Source organism: Notechis scutatus, chromosome 1 (genome assembly GCF_049901735.1).
Source record: "Notechis scutatus isolate UNSWTSFEM ecotype Mainland chromosome 1, rNotScu1.2, whole genome shotgun sequence".
NCBI classification, from domain to species: domain Eukaryota; kingdom Metazoa; phylum Chordata; class Lepidosauria; order Squamata; family Elapidae; genus Notechis; species Notechis scutatus.
Genome location: NC_142009.1, coordinates 64,603,549 through 64,616,508, shown reverse-complemented (window position 1 = coordinate 64,616,508; position 12,960 = coordinate 64,603,549). Strand labels below are relative to the sequence as shown.

The following is a 12,960-nucleotide window of genomic DNA, read 5'->3' as shown; positions in this document are numbered from 1 at the left end:
CTCTGAATCAGCATCTGCCACTGATTAGTTTGAATTTTAATCTACATTGGATAGAGGTAGAACTGCTGGTGTGGAAAGATGAAACCAGTTTGTCTTAGTTGGATAGAACTCAGAGATTCAGAGTTGTGGTCTAGAGGTATCCTTGATCTGCCTTTGGTACTGCTGGGTGCTATATAATTTTAGCCATTCAGTTCCTTTGCCCTTCTTAGCTTGGTACAATAGCATATCATTTCAGGAAGTTCTCTGGTCCCCAGAGTAGGTAATAGCTGTGTGGAACAGTATTGTTGATGGGCAATGCTTAGAACAGCTGCTCAATATCTTTCTCTCCGCTCTCTTTTAATATATAATTCAAGCCATGTATGATGTGACATCATAGCACATTGTGCAATTCCCCCACCCTGACATCTTATATCACTTATGGTTTCAATCTCAGTCTCTTATCTAAGCTGACCTTTTATTAGCACAACAGTGTCCAGAGGAAAAAGCTTCATACAGAGTATTCCAAAACTAAAATCTCAGTAGATCCTGCAAATAAAATGCTTAATTGTGGAGCTTTCAAAACTTGAGTGAAGCGAGCCATCCAATGGTCCCTTGGGATTGGGGTGGGTTATACATGTTGTTAAATAAATGACTAAATAAACAGTAATAACAAACGAGTCATTTTCATGGCTGCCTATTATTACAATGACAGTGTGTAGATGTATAAAGCACTGGTAGCACCTGGTGTAGCATTGCTATAAGTCAGTGGAGAGTGCTTTCTTACATGCAGTAATCTGAAAATTGTTCCTTTGTTGTTTTACCCCTAAGCTCACTGATCATAGCAAAGAAAAAAATGCTTGAGAAAGTTTTCTTTAAAAAGGGCAGATTAGAACAACAATATCAGTGCTGATCTGTAGCATGACATGGATGCTTACGTAATTGGGCCAGTTCATTGCAACTGTAGTTCATTAGTAGTTTGAGCTTGGGTTGTATCTGTGTACAACTTGAGAAGTAGAAGCAGGAAAGTATGTCCAAAGTTTAGACTCTTGTCCACTCCCTGGAGTTGGGCTTTTTTTTTGGTGTTGGATTTTGTATTCATTTTAGTGAAAATCTAAACAAAGCCATAATTAAAGTGGTTGCAGAGAAATGCTGGATGAGTTTAAAAGTGGGGCTTTCATAAATGGGCATTTCTCCAAAGTATAGGACAATCTTGAGTTTCCCTCTAGTGTCTGTATTATTAACAGCATCCATCTTAATAAAGAATGATATTTTTGATATTTGATATTTTTGCATATTTTTATAGATCTCAAAATCACTTTTTCTCTGTCTTAACTCTCTGTTCATAATAAAAAGAATTATAACCCATTTTGCAGCTACCCAGAAAAACGAATATCTGAATGCTTACTACATTAAATGTATGATTAATATTTTAGATTATTTATATATTTATTAACACAATTTATGATGTTCTTCATTAAAGAAGTATCGATCTCTTCTAAGTTAATAGACTTTCGTAACTGAAATTCTTGGTTTTTTTTTTGTTTTTTTACTAATATTAGAAAATCTAGAATTAGTTTTGTTTGTCTGAGACACCCAGTTGTTCCCAACAAAGGATGGTGGGGAATGGATCCAGTCAGAGCTGAAGAAGCTTCTTGGATGAGAAGCAAAATGTCTTCAAAGAAAAAACAGAAAGTCTAGTTGCCTCTTGAAAAAGCAGCTTTGGGGCAACTATGACTTGCATGATTGAGAGCCTCCATAGACATATAGAAGAATGACTTCCTCAAGTTCAGTTTTTGAATTCTTAATGGGTATCCACTGGATTTAACAGAGGCCAAAATCTTAAGGGAAGTTACTCTAAACCACAAAAGGGATAGAACGATTTTGGGATAGAGAGATCTTTCGTTTTATTACTTGCATCATTTCTGCTCAACTAATTTGTCAAGGTGTTTTGTGACCTATCCAGCTAGTATATGTAGTTCCAGATTTTAACTTTTATACAATTAGTAATGATCAGTGAATTAATTGCTTATACTTCCACCTGTTATTCAGCTTTGAGAAGGAGATCCCCATGCTTCCCAGATGTATTTGTGTAACATAATTCTTCCTCAATTAATCTCTCCTAGCTGTGATATGACTGGTTCTACATTCCTTATTTTATTTACTATTACCACTGAAAAAATTATTACAATATGTTCCAAAGCAACAAAATTACAGGAAAGTTCTTTCAGACAGCTTTCACAAATTGTAAGAAGTGTGTCCTCTTCATTTCCACTTTTAAAAAAATGTTTTCTATCACTACTGTTGTTGGTTGTTGTCTTGCATGCATAGAAATCTCAGATTTTTTTTAAAGTCAGCATCTTATTTAAAACTAGACAAGTTTCCAAAATATTCTTGGCTAAGAATAAAAGCAGTTATGTTGCTATGATCTTGCTGCTAGAACTTTAGAAAGTGGGAATGAAAAGAGATAAATATCCCGTTAAGTATCCTAACAAAGATAGCTTTAATTCTGTCCTGTGTTCCAGTGTTACTTGAAATGGTGTACATGGAAGGAAGTGAATCCTTGTCAGTAGAATTTAAAGAACTTTGCATAGACACACAAAAACACAATATGTATTTTGTTAGCATGAAATAGCTTCATTCGTTCAATTTTGTGACACTGGATAGTGAACAAAATTATTATTATTACAATTTTTTTTTCAAAAACAGATCTTTAACCACTTATGAAAAGCCAGCAGAGTCAAGGCTGTCCTGATTTCGGGAGGGAGAATGTTCTATAAGGCAGGTGCTATGGCAGAAAACGCATATCTTCTAGGCTCCACCCAACCAGTATTCTTTAGTCAACAGGGCCTGAAGTTTGCCCGCCCTGCCTTACTGGATTAGATGGGTCGAAACAACTGACTTACCTCTCTGTGGAGAGAAAAGTCATTTTACTAAGAGTGGATAAGCACATCTGTCTTCTTTGTATTTTAAATTATACCCTGCACTCTCATTTTCCATGCAGCAAATATAATGTTGGCATGTTTTCATTATCTAGACATTTGGATCTCTGCATTTTGAGAAGAGAGCCAGCTTGGTTAATAGTTAAGGAACCAGGCTAGAGACCATGAATTCTAGTCCTTTCTTAGGCATGAAGTCAGATGGTGACCTTGGGCCAGTCAGCCTGAGGAAGTAGGTAGTGGCAATCCCAAATATCTTTCCAAGGAAACTACAGGGATTAGTCCTGGCAGTCACCAGAAGTCAACACTAATTTGAAGACACACACACACATGCACGCATGCCAGGGGAGGGGAGAGAGAGAGGGAGGGAGGGAGAGAGAAAGTTTTGCGGAAAACTACTAGGAATGATAAAGCTTTGTCAAACTCAAAATAAGGCAAGGGATCTAAAAGAGTTATATTTGTTTCCTACAGTATAATTGCTGATTAATATTGATTTTAAGCACTTCTTAACTGCCTATTGACTTAGGATAGGTGGTAGCCTGAGCCGCAATAAAAAGAAGGGAGAGAGGGAGGGAGGAGGACTGCCTTGTGAAGGGCTAATAGCCAAGATGAAGTCTGACAGGTCCACACAAGTGTGTTGCTTTTCCAGTTGGGAGTTTACCAGGTCTTGCCTGATATGGTCACTTCTACTTACTGGCAGAAATGAAAACCAGATCCAGCTTTCCCAGCAGCAGCTGCCACTGCCAAAGCTTTGCATAACTCTTGCTCCTTTGTCCCTCCGTAGGGAGCTCTGTAAAATAAACAGATTCATTACATACGGATTTCCTCTTTCTCCCCCTGGTTAAGCAAAGTTCCTGTTAGAAACAGAAACAAACACATAGACTCAAAGGGGTACTACATTCACAGGCAAAAGAAGTAGGTAACTATGGAACCATGAAAATATTCATAATGGTGTAGGAATGCAGACAGGTATGAAAATGTTGAAGATTATCGTTCTGGGCACATTGTGATATACTTGTTTCTTAAAGAAAAAGTGGTTATAACTTCATTCCAGATGTGCTGGCAGAGTGCATTTGGCTGAGAGCCTCCAGTAACTGAAAAGTTTGTCTTTCTCTTCTTCTGACCACTGAGCTTTATGGTTAGTAGATTCCCACCCTGTTTCTATTGTTACTTAACACAGAGCTTTGTTAGATTGTAAATAATCACAGAACCCCTTAGAAACCTGCTCACTATGGAGGACAAAATGGCAGGAGGGCAGCATCTTGGTTTGCTTGGCTCAGAGCAATGGCATGATCACAGAGATGAAAAAAGAAGTAACCAGTTGAATGCTGGATTCCTTAAAAAAAGCAGAGAAGCAACATGACTGTGACAATGTTTTTCTGTGTGGTCTTAAAACAAATTGACATTGCTGCTTGGAATTCAGAGTTCACTCAGTGCTTTTGACACATTCTGGTTAACCAGGAACCCTAATCAGTTCTTGCCAGTTTTGTCCCTGTGAGTTTGCCTCATGGTGAAAAGATGGTTTGGCCCCACTGGAAGAGGATGAGGTTGTTTTCCTGGGAAAAATGTGGAGCTGGCTACGTTTGGTTGTCTACAAGATCCAGATTTTTCTTTCCCACAACTGTTCTCTCCAATCTGTGGATGCTGAATATCAGTTTTGATATTGATTCTCCATATCCAACAACTTTTCAATTTTCAACTAGAAGACAGAAGTATTACTGGATACTGAATGATGATTGTGCTGTGCTGCTTGGTTGATAAGATCAGATTGATTGAGAGAAAATGGTGGCTGAAATTCTTCTCTATCTTAACAAGTAGAAAGCAGGGACACCTCTCTCTCTCTCTCTCTCTCTCTCTCTCTCTCTCTCATTTGATTATTCTTAAAACGTGTAAAAAGAATATTTGCAGTTAGTACATTTTCTACAGCTAGCCATATTTAATATCCATCTATAAAATGAAAGAGGAGCATGGTGGCTCAACAATTAAAGACACTGAGTTTGTCAGCTGGAAAGCTGACAGCCTGGGTTTGAGATGCGAATGCCACTCGATCGGGTAAGCTCCTCTTGTCCACCTAGCAGTTCAAAAGCATGACAATGCAGGCACCACTTTGGTGGGAAGGTAACAGCGTTCTGTGCGCTCCTGTCAAATCTTACTTGAGTTTGGCCAATCAAAGTAGGATCATTCTGTTCTGGATTACTGACCAATAATTGAAAATCTAGTATGTTTCCACAAACTCTGTTCTTACTTTTCTTCTGCTTTCAGATATCTTGATTTGCTATTAAAATGCAGCTTTAAATCTTCACAGGAAATTCTGATAATTGTCAAGTAAGGGATCATTGCCTTCAGTGAGAGGTACAGCTTATTTGGCTGTCCTTCAGTCAGCAGACTCAGAACAAAATATCACTTTGAAGCAATCTGGAGAAAATCCTGCTGGCTGAATTGCCATAAATAATTTGCACTGAGTTGTGAAAGTCAGAAGTTGACCTTGTGCTCTCCTGAACTTCTCTGATGAGCTTTTACAAGTGTGCAGAAATATAGGTTGGGCTATTGGTTGTTGAACAAAGTAAGCTTTGTCCCAAATGGTGTGTGAATTTTACCACGGCATTGTTATTTGTATATCCTTTTGCTCCTTGGAGCTTCCATAAGTTGTTCTTAGGATGGTGGAGTGCCTCATAGATCTGATGTGCATTCAAAGGCAAGGTTCAATGCCTATTTGTATAGAAAATAAAGAGGCCTTCAAAACTGATTTAAGCTCAGTAAGTAGAAACTACAAGAATGACTAGAACTCTCCTTATTGTTGGAGGATGATAACAGAATTTTGAAAGCCTGATGGAGATCCTGTCTCTACTTCTTAAGAAAGCTATCCACTGCCATAGCCAAACCTCTAAGCATAATCTTTGAAAAATCTTTCAGAACCAGCTCCTTGCCTAACCTATGGTCACAAGCCACAGTCATCCCCATCTTCAAAAAGGGAGACCCAAGCCTAGTTGAAAATTACAGGCCAATCTCCTTATGCTGCGTCACCTGTAAAGTCATGGAATCAATTATTAACCAATCCATCATCCTTCACTTAGAGACAAATAACCTACTCTCCAATAAACAATTTGGTTTCAGAAAAAAAACTATCCTGTAATCTGCAACTCTTACACTGCAAAAACATATGGACGACACAACTCGACCAGGGCAAAGCAATAGACGCAATCTACATAGACTTCTGTAAAGCCTTTGATTCAGTGGTACACGACAAACTACTCCTAAAAATAAAATCCTATGGTATCTCTGGACAACTGAATAACTGGATAGAAGCATTCCTGTCAAACAGACAACAAATGGTCAAAATCGGGAGCGTACTATCAAATCCAGTACCTGTCAATAGTGGTGTTCCCCAAGGCAGTGTTCTAGGACCAACTCTCTTCATACTCTACATAAACGACCTCTGTGATCATATTAAGAGCAATTGCGTTCTCTTCGCTGATGATGTAAAGCTGTTCAATACCACAGACAATACTGCTACCCTACAAAAAGATCTTGACTATGTATCAGAGTGGTCAAACAAATGGCAACTTCAAATCTCAACAAATAAATGCTCTGTCTTACATATTGGCAAAAAAATCAGAAAATAAAATACAAGCTGAATAGTCAAGATCTTGTTGATGATCCAAGCTCTGTCAAGGACCTTGGAATACTCACCTCTAATGATCTAAGTGCTAGAGCCCACTGTAACTACATAGTCAAAAAGGCATTAAGAGTTGTTAACCTAATCCTACGTAGCTTTTTCTCTGGTAATATCACACTACTAACTAGAGCATACAAAACATTTGCTAGACCAATACTCGAATACAGTTCATCAGTCTGGAACCCACACTACGTATCTGATATTAGCACAATTGAGAAAGTCCAGAAATATTTCACAAGAAGAGTTCTCCACTCCTCTACTGTTGTAGAATACCTTATGCCACCAGACTTGAAATTCTAGAACTTGAAAACCTTGAATTACGCCGCTTCGGTCTGACTTAAGCATGGTATATAAAATCATACATTGCAATGTCCTACCTGTCAATGAATACTTCAGCTTCAACCATAACAACACAAGAGCACACAATAGATACAAACTCAAAGTAAACCGCACCAAACTTGATTGCAGGAAATACGACTTCAGCAATAGAGTGGTCAATGTCTGGAATACTCTACCCGACTCTGTAGTTTCTTCCCCAAACCCCAAAAACTTTAACCTTAGACTGTCTACTATTGACCTCACCCCTTTCCTAAGAGGTCTGTAGGGGGCGTGCATAAGCGCACCAACGTGCCTACCGTCCCTGTCCTATTGTTTCTCTTATTCTTTTATTTTTCTTATATGTACCCATTTCATGTATTCACAACTATGTATACATTTATACTTATTATCTTGTAAACAATTGGCAAATCAAATAAATAAATAAATAAATAAATAAATAGTAAAGAGATTCAAGGCTGAGCAATTTTTAGTTTCTTATTTATTCCAGTCTCTCTTTCCAGGCTAAGCTGATGTTTATATAAAATCTCTTGAGTACCTTCTTCAGTGCTATCTTCGTAGTCCTCTGCTGTATGCCAAACATATATTGCTAGAAAAGGCTGAGAGACAACCTGCTCCCAGTCTCTCACTAATGCTTTTTGCTGAGAATATGATTAGCTGAGTTTTCTATGGTTTTTTTTTGGATTGTGAGCTTCCTGGAGGCATTTACTCATGGAGAAAAAGCATACTGGAACAGATAGGCTTTTGATTTGCTCCAGCAGAGTTCTTCTAATGATCTGAATCCTGATGTCAGAGTTGTATTGCTTTTCCTCTACATCTGTATTTATACTGTAGTTGTCTGTGATTACACAAGTATACATGCTACTAAAGCTAAAGTGCAGCAATGTGGCTTGTGGGTGGACTATATCATGAATTTTTCTGATAAAGGGCGGCCTACTCTAGTGTGATCATTTTCCTTGTCATTAATTCCAGTATCTCACAGCTTTTAAGGGATAAGGAGAGTTGAAAGCTAGTCACAAGTCAGTTTAGCTAAACGAGTAGTTAGTTAATTCTCAAGAAATTATTTCAGCATGTTGAAGAATTGTGTTGGTAAGTTTACCTGGAAATCCAAGACTCCAGTAGGGTTACATTATTTAGACATATTTACTAGTGACCACTAAACTTTTAAAGTGGATCACATGATTTTTTTGGGCTTAGATTATGTGTATACAGTAATTGTTTTAGTTAAATGTTAATTAGGTATTACAGTAATCTGTCACATCTTTTTTAAATTAATGGCTAATTCTATTATTTTTGTAAGCAAAATATTTTCTCTTTTTAAATCCACCCCAGCTTAATACATACCAAAAACAGATGTGCTAGTTTAGCACTGTGTCTGTAATGAGCTTGTGGAAAATGAAAAAAACAAAACATTTTTTACACTCACAAGACACTCATTATGGAGCGAGGAAACCATCAGTTGGAGTACTGTGACTGGAATGAGGAAGATCTGACTTCAGGACTCTGTTTGCCTTCTTTAAGCTTTCTCCTCTCAAGCCCATTTGATATCTCCCAAGTTTAAAATAAGGTGAAATACAGAGTCATAGGGAAGGAGGTGATAGGACAGAAATAGCACAGAGGGAGGGAGACCTTGCCCTGGGTCTACAATGAACTAAGCCTTGAGGTGGGAGACTAGTTGCTGAGCACCCACTCTCTATCCTCATCAGAGTAAGTACCAAATGAGTCCAAACATTCCTCCTCTTCTTCCTGAAGTTAAATGGCAGAAGCCACCTCCTCTTTCTCTCCAGCTTGACTAAAGCCCAGAGGAAGTTGGTCTCAAAAACAAAAGAGAGGGGAGGTGACAAATATATAAAGGGACAGAAGTGGCTGAGTTGGAGGCTGGTTAGAAACCACACAGGAAGGAGTGTCCCCTCACTTTCCAGCATGCACAAAACATTTCACGCCCACTATTGCTCATTTGACTGAACTTCAAACAGTCACATCATCAACAACTTGCTATTTTTCTGGGTTCTTCTCTCAGACTGAACAATTCCAGATGAGTGACTTTTTTTTTTTTTTTGGTGCTACCGATTCTATGTTAAAAGATGCACTGAGAACCCAGGAGGGCCAACAGGTTTTGTTGTGGGTTGGCCTTCTTTGTGGTCCCTATACAGTCAAAGGCACTTATCCTTGAAGTTTAGGAAGGGCCAACTTTACATTCTTTCTTTGTCTCAGGAAGAACCCTATCTTCAGCCAGGCCTTGTCTGCGTGGCTGCTGGATGAATGGGTCTTTGGCCTCCTTCCCCAGTTTTTTTTAATGAGTCCGGGTTTCATGTGGCTTTAATTTATTTTATTATTTGTATGATATTTTGTAAACCACTTCAAGATGCATATACTGTGTCACATGATTTAATGTAATAACTATGTTAAAGAAATAAAATGCTTGCTGGCTTGTCATTATCTGTTTGTTGCTTGGATCTATCCTGATTCTAGATCCTGTCAAGACTAGGAAAGGCAGATTCCTTCCCAGGATAAGCAGCAGTCAGTTGTGCTGTGACCCTACTTTTTCTTTTTTTCTTTCCTGCGTGGTGAAAAGAAGTTGGATTTATAATATCTAATTTCTTGGTTTGGGAAAAAAATGGTTTTAAGACACTACACATGCACACATACACATCTGTATAAAGGGGTGCAATTATATAAAAATTATGAACTAGGGGAGTTTAATTAAAAAAAAAAAAACATGCTGGGAAGTGGTGATTTTCTTCTTTTACAGAACTGGCTGCAGGGAAAGGAAAATCTTTGCAAGCAACAAGTCAGGATACGGATTTTTTTTAATGCATTCACAACCAACTGATCATTTATCAATACCATGCTATGTAAATTGGAAGAAACTTGGTAACTTTGGTATGGGTGTGGTGAGCGACAGCAAAATGTACCAATGAAATCAAGTCACAGTATTTTTATCCAAGAAGACTCAGGAAACCATTGTCAACTTTTATTTTCTGCCAGCGGTGATGCTGCCATTGGTGATGCTGTACTAACATTAAGGAACAACCTGAGAAAATTAAAAGATCTTTGTTTCATACTAGAAAGACAAGATGCCACCATTGGCCAGGACTTCTGCCTCATAACCTATCCTTAGTGACATTGATGTGAGGTAAGGAGAAAAAAGCCTTTAATAACAATCTCAAAATTCAGACCAGAGTACAGATAAAGAGAAGGCTATTGTTTGATCATCTTATCTTAAATCCAGCAAATATTTTAATAAAGTTTTTGCTTTGATACTCATTGAACATATATATTTCAAGATGTGTTCTGCGTTATATTTACCATTGGTTGAATCTTACCAGAGTTTCTTCATTTAAAATTAAACAGATAACAGATAATCAGAGTTGGAAGGGACCTTGTAGGTCATCTAGTACAGCGGTCGCTAACCGGTGGGCCACGAGAAAATTTTGGTGGGCTGCAGAGAAATCTCACCCCGAGAGCACCCCCACAAAGCAATCAATCCAGGCTGCGCAGAAACACAAGGCTGCGCTGCCCACAAGGCCCACAGGATTTTGCAAGCAAATTCAGTGCAGACTCACGGCAAGCAAATTTGAGAGACTGAGCTGATGGCAGATAGATAGATCACTGAATGATTCTGTGAGCAACTCAATCTGCAACTCAATCTGATTTTGGGTAAAAGTTGCTCTTTTTTATAAAAAAATTCAATATTTACATGCATGGTGTGTTGTGAGTTAATTTTGTGAGTTTGCTTGCTAGCAAATTTTATGAGTGTGCTTGCAAGCAAATTTTATGTGACAGTCTGAACTAGCCAATGGCAGATAGATAGATCTCTGAATGAATCTGTGATTCTGTGAGCAACTCAGCCTGCCTGCTTTGCCTGCTTTTGGGTAAAAGTTGCTCTCTTTTTTTACAAAAAAAAATCAATATTTATATAAATATTTATAATATTTACATACAAGCCATACCCAGCCAGTCACATGACCACCAAGCCACACCCACAAATTAGGCCATGCCCATAGAACCGGTTAGTGGTCCCTGGGATCTAAAATTATGAGTTTGGTGGTCCCTGAGGTCCAAAAGATTGGCGACCCCTGATCTAGTCCAACTCCCTGCCCAAGCGGGAGACCCTACCCCATTTCTGACAAATGGCAGTCCAATCTCTTCTTGAAAGTCTCAAGTGATGGTGCTCCCACAACTTCTGAGGGCAAGTTGTTCCATTGGTTGATTGTTCTTACTATCAGAAAGTTTCTCCTTATTTCCAGGTTAAATCTCTTCTTGTTCAGTTTCCATCCATTATTCCTTGTCTGGCCTACAGGCGCTTTAGAAAATAGCTTGACCCTTTCCTCCCTGTGGCAGCCCCTCAAATACTGGAAGACCATTATCATGTCTCCCCTGGTCCTTCTCTTGACTAGACTAGCCAGTTCCTGGAACTGTTCATTGTATGATTTATCCTCCAGTCCCCTAATTATCCTGGTTGCTCTTCTCTGTACTTTTTGTAGAGTCTCAACATCTTTTTTGTAATGTGGTGAACAAAACTGGATGCAGTACTCTAGGTGTGGTCTTACTAAGGCTTGATAGAGAAAGTATTAGTACTTCCCTTGATCTTGATTGTATCCCTCTGTTAATACAACTTAGGATTGCATTAGCTTTTGTGGCTGCTGCTGCACACTGCTGGCTCATATTAAGACTCCAAGATCCCTCTCACAGTAACTGCTATTGAGCCTGGTTTCACCAAGACTATATGTGTACTTTTGGTTTTTCTTGCCTAAGTGTAGGACTTTGCTTTTCTCTACATTGAATTTCATTTTGTTAGATATGGCCCAGTGTCTGTCAATATCCATCTGGATCTTGAGCCTATCTTCTTGGGTGTTAGCTATTCCTGCCAGCTTAGTATCATCTGCAAATTTGGTAAGTTCACCTTCTATTTCCTCATCTAAGTCGTTAATGAAGATATTGAAGAGTACTGGGCCTAAGACGGAACCTTGTGGCACCCCACTGCTTACTTCCCTCCATGTAGACTTAGACCCATTAAGGACTACTTGTTGAGTACGGTTTGCCAGCCAGTTGTGAGTCCATCTAGTGGTGGTGCTATCTATTCCACTTTTTTCCAGCTACTAAGAAGTAGGGTTGTGGTCTACTTTGTCGAATGCCTTGCTGAAATCTAAATATATTATGTCCACAGTATTTTGCTGGTCTACTAATATAGTCACTGTGTTGAAGAATGAAATAAGATTGGTTTGGCATGATTTGTTTTTAACAAACCTGTGCTGACTGCTAGTTATTACTTTACTTGTTTCTAGTTGTTGGCAGATCTTTTTTTTTATTATCTTTTCCAGTATCTTCCCGGGTATTGATGTTAGGTTGATTGGTTTATAGTTTCCTGGGTCTGTTTTTTTCCTTTTTTGAAGATAGGAACCACATCAGCTCTTTTCCAGTCCTCTGGTAGTTCCCCGGTGCTCCAGGATTTTTGAAAGATACGGTGCAGTGGTTTTGAGGTGACCTCTGCCAGCTCCTTTAAAACTCTGGGATGTAATCCATTAGGCCCCGGCAATTTGTTTTCATCAAGATCAGACAGGTGTTCTCTTACTATTTTTTTGCTTATTTTAACTTTTATTTCTGGTCTGTCTTTTACAGTTATGTTTTTGGTGGGTTGAGCTATAGTTTATTTTTGCGTGAAGACCGATGCAAAGAATGAGTTAAGCAGTTCTGCTTTCTCTCTGTTGCTTGTTACTTCCTTGCCGTCTTCTCTCTTTAGTGGACTGACTGCTTCCTTGATTTTTTTCTTGTTATTTATATGTTGGAAGAAACTTTTAAAATTATCTTTGACTTTTGTTGCAAGTCTTTGTTCGTTCTGAGCTTTTGCTATCCTGACTTCGTCTTTGCAGATTCTGGCTATCTGCTGATATTCTGCCTTAGTTGTATGTCTTTCTTTCCATTTTTTGTACTTGTCCTTTTTTATTTCAATTTGCCAGAGAGATCTTTGTACAGCCATGCTGGTTTCTTCTTGGATTTCTTGTTTTTCCTTCTCAGTGGTATTGTGCTGGT

At 38.5% G+C, this 12,960-nt stretch overlaps 2 long non-coding RNA genes across 2 annotated transcripts in view; one reads left to right on the top strand and one right to left on the bottom strand.

The window, feature by feature from the left end:
- Window positions 1-2,645: 2,645 nt before the first annotated feature.
- Window positions 2,646-8,476, bottom strand: LOC148132830 (uncharacterized). Its single transcript, XR_015746930.1, has 3 exons — window positions 8,354-8,476; window positions 3,610-3,705; window positions 2,646-2,886 (listed from the first exon to the last, which is right to left on the bottom strand). It is a non-coding gene; the product is annotated as an uncharacterized LOC148132830 (long non-coding RNA).
- LOC148132829 (uncharacterized) overlaps window positions 3,786-12,960 on the top strand; it is a 121,590-nt gene continuing 112,415 nt past the window's right edge. The window contains exon 1 of the long non-coding RNA XR_015746926.1: window positions 3,786-3,884. This is a non-coding gene — a long non-coding RNA (uncharacterized LOC148132829). The remainder of the gene's footprint in view (window positions 3,885-12,960) is intronic.